Here is a 13,917-nt window from a genome sequence, read left to right as displayed (position 1 = left end):
TGCCTCACTAGCACGTGGCACGGGCAACAAACCAGAGACAACAACTCTGTTCGTCCTCGCTCTGTGCTTCCTTCCTAGCTCCCTGAATTTCTGCCTTAAGTCCCCATCTCTCTTCCTACCTTTGTCATTGGTGGCTAAATGGACCACGACTTGGGGCTGCTCCCCCTCCCTCTTAAGGATCCCAAAAACACGATCAGAGACATGACGAACCCTGGCACCTGGGAGGCAACACACCAACCGTGAGTCTCTCTCCTCCCCACAGAACCTCCTATCTTTGCCCCTAACTGTGGACTCCACAATGACTACTGCTCTGATCCTCTTCCCCTTGCCTTTCTGAGCAGCAGGGACAGACTCTGTGCCAGAGCCCTGCTCCCCACTGCTTTCCCCTGGTAAATCGTCCCCACCCAAAAACAGTATCCAAAATTGTATACTTATTGTTGAGCGGAATGGCCAAAGGGGATCCCTGCACTGCCTGACAGTTCCGTTTCCGTCCCCTGAATGTAACCCATTTGCCTTTTTCTTGTACCTTAGGAGTGACTACCTCCCTGTAACTTCTCTCAATAACCCCTCTGCCTCCCGAATGATCCGAAGTTCATCCAGCTCCAGCTCCAGTTCCCGAACGCGGTTTTCGAGGAGCTGGAGTTGAGTGCAGTTCCCGCACACGTAGTCAGCAGGGACACTGGTGGTGACCCTTACCTCCCACATGTAGCTGCTAAGTCACCATGAAACTGTTGCACAGTGTTCGTGAGACTGTATTTGGTGTATTGTGTGCAGTGTTGGTATGCCGATCTAAGGAAAAATATTATGATGACAGAGTAAGTGCAATAAATTCTACCGAGTAATCCCTCAGAAAGTAAAATTATCTGATGAGGGGAGTATTTTAAGTACATTTAAGATTAGCCAGGTGGTTGGAAGTGAGGGGGAATGTTTTCTGTTACATGAAGATATAAATGGAACGCTCAAATGGGCAGATCAATGGCAGATGGAAGGTAACCCTGATAAAGATGGAGCCACTTTGGAAGAAGGAACCAGAAGGGGAGAACGCCATGAATGGCAGCAACTAGGAATCACAGAGCATGCGTGTTCACAGATCCATGAATGCCACAGGGCATGATAATAGATGGCTAACGGAGGATTCTAGACATACCTTTCATCATTGAGGTATCACTTGTAAGAACGACGTAGCACTTCAATTAGTTCAAGCTGAAATATCATGTGGAGTGCGGTGTGCCACTTTACAGGAACGATGTGATTGCACTGGAGCGCGTGCAGAGGCGATTCACCAGGATGATCCCAGCGATGGAGCATATCAGCTGTGAAGAGAGGTTGGATAAGATCGGCTGTTTTCTTTGAAGCAGATACAGTTGAGTTCAGAAATATATGATTAACAGGACCATGGACAGGGTGAATGGACAGCAACTGTTCGTTTTCGTCAAAGGATCAAGGTAAAAGTGAAGGGCCTGAGGTTTAGAGAGGATTTGAGAATTGTTTTCCACCCAGCGGGTGTTGGGGTCTCGAATGTACGTCCTGAGAGTGGAATTGTCACGTTAACCTCAACTGTTGAAAGGTCCCTGGGAGAGCACCTGAAGTGTCATAACATTTGTGGCTGTGGGCATGGCGTAGAAAAGTGGGACTAATGTAGATCGTTGTTGTATTTCTGATAATATAGAGTCTATGCTTCTGTGTGAGAATCTTGTGGGAATGAGGCTAATGTATGGACATTTCTTAGAATGGGAGAGTTGACAGGAAACAGAGAGCAAAAATAAAACCATGTGTTTTTGGAGGGGAAGGTACCCGGGAGGTTGCCGGGGTCAGTGCTTGGGCCACAACTATTCATAATGCACATCAAACATTTGTTGAGGAAATGAAATGCAATAGTTCCCAGCCTGCTGACAGCACTAAATGATGACGGATTATGACGACGGAACTGTCCCATTGACTTGTCCGGACTTGTCCTACCTGCCTATCTCCTTTTCCACCTATCCACTCCACCCTCTCCTCCCTGACCTATCACCTTCATCCCCTCGCCCACTCACCCATTGAACTCTATGCTACTTTGTCCTCGCCCGCATCCTCCTCTCGCTTATCTCTCCACCCTTCAGGCTCACTGCCTTTATTCCTGATGAAGGGCTTTTGCCCGAAACGTCGATTTCGCTGCTCCTCGGATGCTGCCTGAACTGCTGTGCTCTTCCAGCACCACTAATCCAGAATCTGGTTTCCAGCATCTGCAGTCATTGTTTTTACCACACTGAATAGTGTATTTACGCACGGAGAAAGAGAGTACTGCAGATGCTGGAGAACAGAGTCGAAGAGTGGTGCTGAAAACGCACATCTGAATATGCAGCATTGGAGGCGCAGTAGAATTGAGGTTTCGGGTATCAGCCATTCGTCAGGAATGAGGCTCGCACTCAGCCAAGGACATGCAGGTCCTGGTACTCCTCAATCCCTAACCATAAGACGTCTGGAGGAAGAATACCTCATCTTCCACCTTGGGACTCTACAAGGGGTCAGTGTGGATTTCATCAGTTTCCTCATTTCTCCTACCCGACCATATCACAGTTCCAACCTTCCAACTCGACACCACCCTCTTGACCTGACCTAGATGTGCATTTTCCTTTCCATCTATCTCTTCCACCCTCCTCTCCGAACTATCAATTTCACCCCCACCTTCTCCTACCTATCACATTACGAGCTACCTTTCTCCGGCCCCCTCCCCCTCCCATCTTTTTCTCAGGCCCCTTGGACCAAAAGCCTAAATTCTGACTAAGGGATTATGCCTGAAACGTCGATTCTCCTGCTCCTCAGATGCTGCATGACCGTTTGTGCTTTTCCAGCACCACACTATTCGACAGTGTACCTAGATACACAAAGTGAGTAGCTATAACATTGAAAAGGATTATTGTATGCCAGACATTAAAAACAATATTGAAGCATCAGAAAGCAATTATGAAGATAAATGCTGCGTTGACCGAAATTTCGAGCGGATTTGTGTCTAGTAGTAATGGTGTCTTACTGCAGCTGTACAGGGCTTTAGTGAGACCTCATCTGAACATTGTGCGATATTGTGTGCAGTTTTTACATCCTTACCTAATAAAGGACAACCCGAACATTGAGGTAGTGTGATGAAGGATGAACAGACTGATCGCTGAGATGACAGGATTGCTGAGGGAGCAGAATTCGCGTCGATGTGGCCTGTATTCAATAGGGTTTTGGAAAATGAGTGGAGATTTCTGACAGGGTGCGACAGATTGGAAGCAGGGATGATCATTCCCCTGGCTGGAATGTCTAAACCAAGGGGCCACCGTATTAGATACAGGAATGTCACTCTACATCGAGATGAGTGTAAATGTCTGCTCTCAGAGACGGGTGAACCTGGCGGATTATCTATCACATAAGGCTGTGGAAGCCAAAGCACAGAATATAAATAATGATTTCTAGAAACTGAAGGGATGGGGAGTTCAGGTGTATGGTGTCCAGATGGAAGGTGAACCACATTTCAGGTTTTTCTCCGATAATGATGTAGCTGCTTTCCTGTGCAACACTACGTTGTAGAAAATCGAGCAATGTGGATTATGGAGCCTATGGAAAATAAGCAGATTAAAGGCCACTCCGCCAAAAACAACAATAAAAAACAAAAAATAAAGTTATTTTACCAAACGTAATTGCACAGTCTAAGTAAATTTTAAATCATATATATAGTAATGAAATAGTACAGTAAATGTGACACTTTAAGACTACAATCACCGACGACAGCACTATGTCTTTCACGAATTTCTTCACGAGAACACGCGTGACCTGACTGACCACGTGACACCGACAAGGAATTTCAGATCTCCACAGGATTCTCCCCCTGATTTGAAATATAGTTTCCTCTAAATCTAGATTACTAATCCCAGTTTCAGCTGCGGTTCAAGGCTTGTGGAGGTGATTACATTCCTGGTTTAGCTGAACACAATGCATGCGCATTTTACAGACAGAGGATCCTGAAGCTGGGTTTTGCTATTCAGCTGGTACCGGGATGGAATCGTGCAGAAGAGAACGTGAGCTCGTTTCATAAAAGTAAGATCCACAATTAGTAATCGTTTACAGCCACATCATGTTTAATAATCACGATTTATACGAGAATTATTTATATATTGAATGGTGGAGCAAAATAGATGGATTAAAAGAAGTTCTTATTTTAAAATTCGATACGGTTAATCACACAAAGGCATATATACAGTGCGTGTGGGGTGGTGTTAAGTGCATTGAGGCATGAACTAGAATGGAGAAGGTTCCGTGTGTTGAATGGCCTACTCCTTTCCCAATGTTTTTGTGCAGTCAGGGGTTCTGTAAATGTTGTCACAAGCTCGTGTATTACTTTAGATCAGATTACTTAGTTACATTGTGGAAACAGCCCCTTCAGCCCAACAAGTCCAGACCCATTCCCCTACACCTAACACTACGGGCAGTTTAGCATGGCGAATTCACCAACCTCCACATTTTTGGACTGTGGGAGGAAAGTGGAGCACCCGGAGGAAACCCACGAAGACACGGGGAGAATGTGCAAACTCCACACAGTCAGTCACCTGAGACGGGAGTTGAACCCGGATCTCTGGCGCTATGAGGCAGTAGTGCGAACCACTGTGCCACCGTGCCGTCCAGATTTTCGGAGGGAGGTCTGTCTCAACAGGACTGTTGTTCCCGTTCCCTTTTCCAATACCGAGGATGGAGCCGTGTGTTCTGTCTGGATTTGTCCTTTCAGATCTCGGCGAAGTTTGATACAATTGAATGCCTTGCTTGGCAGTTTCAGAGACCATTGAAATGTATATCACATGTCTGTGCGTCTGTACTGACTCCAACCGGACCCGGAAAAGTCAGGAGACTTGTGGGCGGCACGGTGGCACAGTGGTTAGCACTGCTGCCTCACAGCGCCTGAGACCCGGGTTCAATTCCCGCCTCAGGCGACTGACTGTGTGGAGTTTGCACGTTCTCCCCGTGTCTGCGTGGGTTTCCTCCGGGTGCTCCGGTTTCCTCCCACAGTCCAAAAGATGTGCAGGGTCAGGTGAATTGGCCATACTGAATTGCCCATAGTGTTAGGTAAGGGGTAAATGTAGGGGTATGGGTGGGTTTCGCTTCGGCGGGTCGGTGTGGACTTGTTGGGCCGAAGGGCCTGTTTCCACACTGTAATCTAATGTAATCTAATCTAAAAAAAATGTTTCCTGAAAGTTGATTGAAGAAGGAGATTGGTGCTGACAATCGACATTCACCTTAGGGTTACTGCTACTGACACAAGATTTTAGATCTCGAAAACTTCCATCAGTTTCCAGAGCATTAGGTTGTGGATTAGCAGTCTCGTGACATTTTCACTTTAGCACCATATCAATTTGGAGGCTGACCTGAAAGCACATTGAGCATGCTATTTCCATGCTGCGATGTCACGTGCAGCGAATCCAATTGGTTAAAGACTGGCATCTGTGATTCTGTGGGCATCATGAATGAGGTGAGGTGGATCATAAACTCAACACGACTGGCTGAGAATGTTCTAGAGACTGCATTCTTTTCATTGATGTTCGGAGCTGTTCCAGTATTGAGGTTGGGGTTATTTGTGGAGTCCTCTCCTCCAGTGAGCAGTTTAATCGTCCATCACCATTTTCAGGAACTATGTACCTGCACGCCTGGGTCTGCCGGTTCAACCACATTCTCCAGAGCCCGACCGTTAACTGTGTAAATTCTGCCATGGTTCATCTAATAAAATGCAATACCTCATCTGTCATTCCTTGGCCCAGTGACCCAGTTGATCATAGTCTCATCGTCCTTTTAAATCATCGTCTTTACTGTCCACTATAAAACCAATTTTAACTTCGAAAACAATCTTAACCTCTCTGCTTACTATATACTCATTCAAATATTTTGCAAAATAACGAACAACAGCAGACTGGTCCTTGCCGTAAATGGCAGGTCCCAGACCACCAGTCAGAACAATAAATATCTCCCAGAAACCTCTGTCTCCTACTGTCAAGCGGATTTTGTATCTAATTGTCTAGCTCTCCGTGATCTCCTGTGATATAACCTTATTAGCCTGACTCCTATGTGGAACGCCGTTGGGCCTCACTAAGGTCTGCCTAGACAACACATGTTGTTTTAGCTTCATCAATCTTCTTGGTTACCTCTTGGAAATTTTTAATCAGGTTTGTGAGGCACGTTTTCACAGACACAAAGCCTTATTGACAGTCCAATATCAGTCCTTGCCTTTGCGAATGCATGTAGATCCTACCTCTCAGAATTTGCTCCAAACACTACTTTTAAAGTATTCGTACAGTGTGCAAGCAGACCCTTCGACCCAACAACTCCACCCCGATACTCCAAACAGCATCCCATCCGTGCCCATTCCCCAACCCTATTACTCGACGCTTATCCCCTCATTAATGAACCTGACCGTCCCCTCCCTGAACACGATGGGTAATTCAGCATGACTAATGTAGTAAAGATGCACGTCTTTGGAACATAGGACGAAACCGGCGCACCCGGAAGAAGCCCCTACAGACACGAATAAAACGGATAAACTTCGTATAAGCTGTCGCCTAAGGTTGGGATCGAACCCAAGACCGTGGCACAGTGAAGCTACAGTGCTAACCAGTGAGCCACCGAACATTAGACTCGCTGGTTTATAGCTCCCTGGATTTTTCGTGCAGCCTTTTTCAAGATAATGCCAGAACATTAACTGTCTTCGAGTCCTCCAGCACCCCACACTTGGCTGTCAAAGATTCAATAAATATTGAACAAACTGTCGATTCTGTAAAACAGAAACAATGACCTAAGGTGCTGGGAAAGCTCAGCCGTCTGGCAGCATCAGGGAACAGAAATTAAAGTTAATGTTCCAGGTCTCCACCTTATTATTCGATGTTTACCCCCTGACAAATACACCTAACCTACACATCCCTGAATATTATGGGGCAATTTAGCATGGCCAATTCACCTAACCTGCGCATCTTTGGAAATTACATATCTGTCAGCTCGTGGCTCACAAATTCATCCCCAGCTTCTTGCAATGCTCCAGGATACAGAGGAACATATCCTGGGTATGTATCAATGGTTATGCGCTTCAAAACCAGCAGGAATTCCGCTTCTGTAATGTGGGTTCGTTTCATGTATTTATTTCATTGAGCTTCCATGTCTTTCACCACAGTAAATGTTGACGTGATATATTTGTGTAGTACCTCACCCATCGAGCAGGAACTGGCTGTAAGGCAGCAGAGTGTGGAAGTTTCAGTCCTGGTGAGAAGTGTGAACGCCATATGGCCTTGCATTTAAGGATTGTGTCGTTGAGCTCTTAACTGTTTTTTTTTCCACTTTTACAGAAAGGGCTTTTTGCAGGAAACTTTGATTTAGTTATTTTTTCCACATTGCACCAAGGTTCTGTACCTATGGAGGTGGGTACATTTGTACTTAAGATTGTGTCACATGTGGCGATTTGTAAACGTTTCGCTGTCCTCGTGTAAATACACGTGACAATAAACCTAATAAACCTAATTCATACGCTGTGGTTCCACGCATAGAAGTCTCTTTTACATTTAAGGGGCCCGAGTGTCACTCTACTTTTTTTTGCCCTTAATATATTTGCATAATGTTTTTCCATTCTTCATTACCTGATCAGCCAAGGCTATCTCAAGCTCCCTTTTTGCCCTCCTAATTTCCCTGCTAAGTGTACTCCTACACTCCGTATGCTCGAGGGATTCACTTGATCCAGTTGCCAGTAGCTTGCATATACTTTCCTCATTTTCCTTGAGCAGTGCCTCAATATCTCCAGTCAAGTTCAGTTCTCTACTGATACTAGCACTGCCCTTCGCGCTGATAGAAATATGCTGGACATGACCTCCCGTTATGTCACTTTTGAAAGATTCCCATTTACCAGATGTACCTCTCCTGCAAGCAATTTTCCCCAAACATCTTTTAAATGTTCCTGCCTGATACCATCAAAATTATCCTTTCCCTAAAGTTTATTTTTATCTTTGGACCAGGCCCTAATTTCCCAGAACAATTTTCAAACTAATAGAATTACGGTCACTGGTCCCAAAGGGCTCACACTCTAACTTCTCAGTCACTTGCCCTGCGTAATTTCCAAAGTGGAAATAAAGGTGAGGCATAGATCAGATTACCCATGGTCTTACTGAATGGCAAGGTAGGCTTGAGGGGGCGAATGTCTGCATGTGTTTGTGTGTCTAAGGTTTTGTGTGTGTGTGCATGCGTTTGCGTGTATCTGTGATTCCCGATGTCTGTGTGTGTGTTTTAGTGGATTAATGTGTGTATTTCCGCATCTGCATCTCTGAGCATTTGCGTTTCTGTTGTATTAGGAGTGAATCCATTGAAATGGGGATCAAAATGTCCCTCCTCACTCTTTCACACTCCGTCGCTCCATCGTGTGTTCAAAGTGATGTAATAACTCCCTCTGCTGACGACCCCATGCCACACCACAAGCAGTAACTTCGTTTCGAAAAGGAATCAAAGATAGTGATCTCTCAGATTTGAATTGAATTGCTTTGATTTTTGTGAGTGCGGTAATGACTGCAGGGAATAGCATGCAGTATCCTTGCTTATTGTGCCATGTCAGATACATAATTCAGTCAGCAGCATGGCTCGGTGGTTCGCGCTGCTGTCTCACAATGCCAAGGACGCAGGTTCACTTCCACGCTCGGGTGACTTTGTGGCGTTTGCTCACTCCTCCCGTGTTTGCACGGGTTTCTTTCAGACGATCCATTTCGCTGAAAATCCAAAGGTGTGCAAGTGAGAATGAATTCGCCATGCTAAATTTCTGATAGCGTACAGGGATGTGTCGGTTCCGTACATTAGTCGGCGGTAAATATAGCGTAGAGAGTGTAGTGCTGGAAAAACACAGCAGATCAGGCAACTTCCGAGGAGCAGGAGAAATCCTGAAACGTCGGTTCTCCTGCACCTCGGATGTTACCTGACCTGCTGTATGTTTCCAGCATCACTGTATCGACTCTGATCTCCAACATCTGCAGTCCAACATTTATCCAAGTCAATGCAGAGTGACAGGATAGCTAGAATAGTTCTGGGTAGTCATTATTCAAAGTGTCGGTGTGGACTTGGGCCACATAGCCTGGTTCCACACTGGAGGCATTCTCTACCGAGGTACACATGCGTAAACATTCGGTACATTTTTGAAAGAATAATAAAATAAATTCCTGAGCATCAAGAAAAAGGAAAAAAGAAACGACTCAATTTACAGTCCGAACACTCCATTCACCGGACCACACCAGGCGCAGTCCCCAGGCCCCACCAGGTCCAGTCTACAGCCCACATCAGTCACAGTCTCCACTCTGAGCAGGGCCCAGTTTCCAGACCGAACCAAGTCCAGTCTCCAGACCTCACCGATACCAGTCTCCAGACACCAGCAGCCTGAGACTATAGACCACCGTAGACCAAGTCTCCCGTCTGCAATGGGACTAGACTCCAGACAGCACAGGACCCAGTCTCCACACCTCACCGCGACCAGTCTCCCGCCACCACCAGCCTGAGACTACAGACAGCCGTGGGCTCAGGTTCCCGTCTGCAATGGGACCCGACTCCAGACCCCATTGGACTCAGTCACCAGACCATATCGGGCCAATCTCCAGATGGCAGCAGGCCTAGTCTCCCGACCACACTGTGCCCAGTGTCCATACTGTGCTGGGTTCAGTCGACAGACTGCAGCGGGCTGAATCCAGTATGCAACGGGCCTAGATTCTAGGCACACTGGTTCCAGTCTCCAGACCGCACGGGGCCCAGTCTCAATACCACGGCAGCTCCAGTTTCGAGACCGCACCAGCCACAGTATCCAGGCCGCACTGGGCCAAGTCTCCAGATCGCATTGGACCCAGTCTCCAGACAACAGCGAACCCTGTCTCCAGATCTCACAGGGCTCAGTCTCCAGACCGCACTTGGTCCAGTCTGCAGATCGTTCCACTTCTATTTCATCAGACTGCACCGGGAACAGTCTCCAGACCACATAGGCCCAGTCTCCAGACGACGCTAGGCCAAGTTCCCAGACTATGCCAGGCCCATTCTCCAGACTACACCAGGCAGAGACTCCAGACCACTCGGGTCTGTGTCATAAGACCAGACCATGCTGAGTCACGAGACTTCACGAGGCTCAGTCTCCAGGCCTCACCCGACCCAGCCTCCAGATCGCACCGGACCCAGTCTCCACACTGAATCAGGCCTAGTCTCGCGGCCGCATTGTGCCTAGTTACCAGATCACACCTGGCACAATCTCCTTCCCACGCCAGTCCGAGTCTCCAGACTGTACAGGGCGCAATCTCCCGACCACGTCAGACCCAGTCGACAGACCACCCTGAAACCAGTCTCCAGACTGCACCAGGCTCAGTCTCCGGACTGCACTTGGCCCAGTGTCAGGACTGCAGCATGTCCAATCTCTGGACCGTACTGCTCCCTGTCTCCAGACTGCATTGTGCGTCGACCACAATTTCGAATTCTTGCATCCCTGCATCAGCCTCCGGTCTGGGACTCACCTCTTCCTTTCCTTTCAGTGTAACTGTATAAAACTAAACTATTGGTAAGCAAACTCCTCCTAGGTTAGATTCCTTACAGTGTGCAAACAGCCGTTCGACACACACACGTCCACACCAATCCTCCGAGGAGTAACCCACCCAGACCTATTTCCATCTGACTAATGCACCTAACACTACGTGCAATGTAGCATGGCCAATTCACCTGACCTGCACATTTTTGGACAGTGGAAGGAAACCAGAGCAACCGGACGGAATACCACGAAGGCACAGGGAGAACAAACAAACTCCATACAGACAATCATGTGAGATTGGGATCGAAATTGGGACCTTGGTGTTGTGAGGCAGCAGGGCTAACCCCTGAAAACCGAATAAAAATAAAAAGTACCAAAGAGTGGGCGAAGCAGAAGAGTTGTGGCTGGAGCATTCCAAACCTGCCGCCATGTTAAGGACATTTCCCGGCTTTTCTCCTTCTTCAAAAATAACTTTAGAGACTCAGAGTGTTCTTGTCTGATTCCTTGTGATGCTGCCCTTGACACAGATTGACGAAGGAGAACAACATAACCATTGATGGCACTTAGGCTGCTATTGGGTTTGTTTCAGGACTCTACAGTCAATCCTCACTCTAATTTTGAAGAGTACATCAAAAAAAGCATTGAAAGTTCGAGAAAGTGAACAAAAAATCATCTCACCTCGTCCAAATGCTTTAATCAGAGTGGCCTTGATTCAGAAGTACGGCTGGAGTGTGCATAGCTCTCCGTGCTTGACAGCTATCTAATCCAGGTTTATAGATCAATGCATTGCTGTGGTCTGTACAGCTCCCCGTTTTGGGCAGGTATCTAGTCCGGGTCTATAGATCAATGTACTGCGGTGGTCTGCATCGTTCCCGGTTCTAGACAGATATCTACTCCAGGTTTATAGATGAGTGCACTGCTGTAATCTGCAGAGCTGCCAATGCTGCATTTTGGGAAAACAAATCTTAGCAGGACTTATACACTTAATGGTAAGATCCTTGGGAGTGTTGTGGAACAAAGAGACCTTGGAGTGCACGTTCATAGCTCCTGGAAAGTGGAGTCGCGGGTAGATAGGATAGTGAAGAAGGCGTTTGGTATGTTTTCATTTATTGGTCAGAGTCTTGGGTACATGGGTTGGGAGGACATGTTGCGGCTGTACAGGTCATTGGTTTGGCCACTGTTGGAATATTGCGTGCAATTCTGGTCTCCTTCCTATCGGAAAGATTTTGTGAAACTTGAAAGGGTTCAGAAACTATTTACAAGGATGTTGCCAGGGTTGGAGGATCTGAGCTACAGGGAGAAGCTGAACAGGCAAAGTCTTTTCTCTGGGGTTGGTGAGTCCAGAACTAGAGAGCATAGGTTTAGGGTGAGAGGGGAAAGATATTAAAGAGACCTAAGACGCAACGTTTTCACGCAGAGAGTGGTTCGTGTATGGAATGAGCTGCCAGAGGATGTGGTGGAGGCTGGTACAATTGCAACATTTAAGAGGCATTTTGATGGGTATATGAACAGGAAGGGTTTGGAGGGATATGGGAAGAGAAAGTGAGGGTTGCTGATGCTGGAGATCAGAGCGGAAAATGTGTTGCTGGAAAAGCGCAGCAGGTCAGGCAGCATCCAAGGAACAGGAGAATTCTGTTCTCCTGTTTCTTGGATGCTGCCTGACCTGCTGCCCGAAACGTCGATTCTCCTGTTCCTTGGATGCTGCCTGATCTGCTGCGCTTTTCCAGAACCACATTTTCAGCTTGGAGGGATATGGGCCGGGTGCTGGCTGGTGGGAATAGATTGGGTTGGGATATCTGGTCGGTATGGACGGGTTGGACCGAAGGGTCTGTTTCCATGCTGTACATCTCTACGATTCTATAACTCTATGTTGGTGAATGCCCACTTTTCTGGCAGCAGCCACAGTCTCTTCACTCAGAAGCAGTTAGCCATTCCCATCGTCTTCAGTGATCCACGTAGAAAGAAAGGATGGCCTTTTGGATGAAGGCCGTGCAATTGATACACACCAAAGCATCGTTCCACACCATGCGTCACCACTCCCCACACCAACCAAACCCATCAAAATAACCCGAGTGTACTGACAGCACAAGAAACATCAGGGAGTAGATAATCAGAGAGATGGAGCAACGCTTCCGATTTTTAAACGTGTCAGAGTGAACTCTCCAGTACGATGTTGGTAAGTCCTTAATCTCTCTCCATTTACGTAATATGCAGCCTTTTGTCTGTAAAATTTCACAGGTTCATGAATGCCCATGTTATATTCCAGCTGTCAAATTGTTGTTCATTACTATCCAGTTAGAGATTCTCTACCTTCTCCAGATAAATGATGTTCCTGTCTATCGTAGTTAGAATACGTTTTTGCACTTTCGAAAACGTTGACATTGGTTGCAAATAGTTAAGGCCCCAGCACTGGTCACCGTGTCACTATATTCAGTAAATTAACAAAGACTGATTGTTCCCTAATTTATCCCTGCTCATGGCGCAGAAAACCGTCTTCCCCATATTCCTATGTAGCAGCTTGAAACGGCTGAATGTTCCCTTCCATTTCTGGGGTAACAAATATGAGAGATCAACAGATCTGCTGCAATTGGCTGAATAGCCTGTTGTAGTGTCAGTGCGGTTGTGAATGTTGCTGAATATTTTGGAACCACCAGTGAAAAGCCTCCTTCTGACCTTATGGTGGAGGGAAGGCCTTTGATGTTGCAGCTGCTGATCGTGCACAATGCCTCATGGATGCCCAGTTTCCATTTGTTCGTCCTTTAGAAGTTTATCCTACTTCACAGGTGGTAGTGCTGAAGACACCTCCAAAGGGACCTCTTGGTTCGAGATCGGTTAAAAGAATGAACTGAATTGCATCAAGATGCCTTACTTTAATAAACTAATGGCCCAGTCAGAAGAATCTCTCGGAGTACGGTCTGTTTAAAGCAAGGTTACCAGTTTAATAAACTTAGACAGCCTGGCGTAGATTTGTCCAGCAACACAGAGGTCAAAAGCTTCTGTGTTCCGTGGAGAAGTGGCGCTAGGCTGTTCCTACAGATACTGTTCTGGACTGATCCATCTGTGACATGGGGCTTAGTGAGAATGATTCCCTCTTGTTGGTTCCGCCATCAGTTCCCGCAACCTGGCAGCTGTGCATTTGAGACCTCTATCTGCTCAGTTACTGGTGGGTCTGGGAAGGCAATCTTGGTGATGGACATTGAGGTCCTACACCCAGGATATGTTCTGTGCCCTTGTCACCCTCAGTGCTTCCTCCGACTTGTTTCCAACGTCGTGAGGAACTGAGTTATCACCGAGGGGTGGTGTGAAAGCCAATAGATGTCCATCATCAGATTTCCTTGAGTATCTCTGACGTATTATCATGTGAATTCAGGGGTTATAGAATCAATGTTTAGGAA

The sequence above is a fragment of the Chiloscyllium plagiosum genome, unplaced genomic scaffold (genome assembly GCF_037043375.1).
Source record: "Chiloscyllium plagiosum isolate Xiang-an unplaced genomic scaffold, Cpla_swu_hap1 HiC_scaffold_42, whole genome shotgun sequence".
In the NCBI taxonomy this organism is placed as follows: Eukaryota; Metazoa; Chordata; class Chondrichthyes; order Orectolobiformes; family Hemiscylliidae; genus Chiloscyllium; species Chiloscyllium plagiosum.
The sequence above is the reverse complement of the archived record's forward strand: the minus strand, read 5'-3'. Positions refer to the sequence as shown.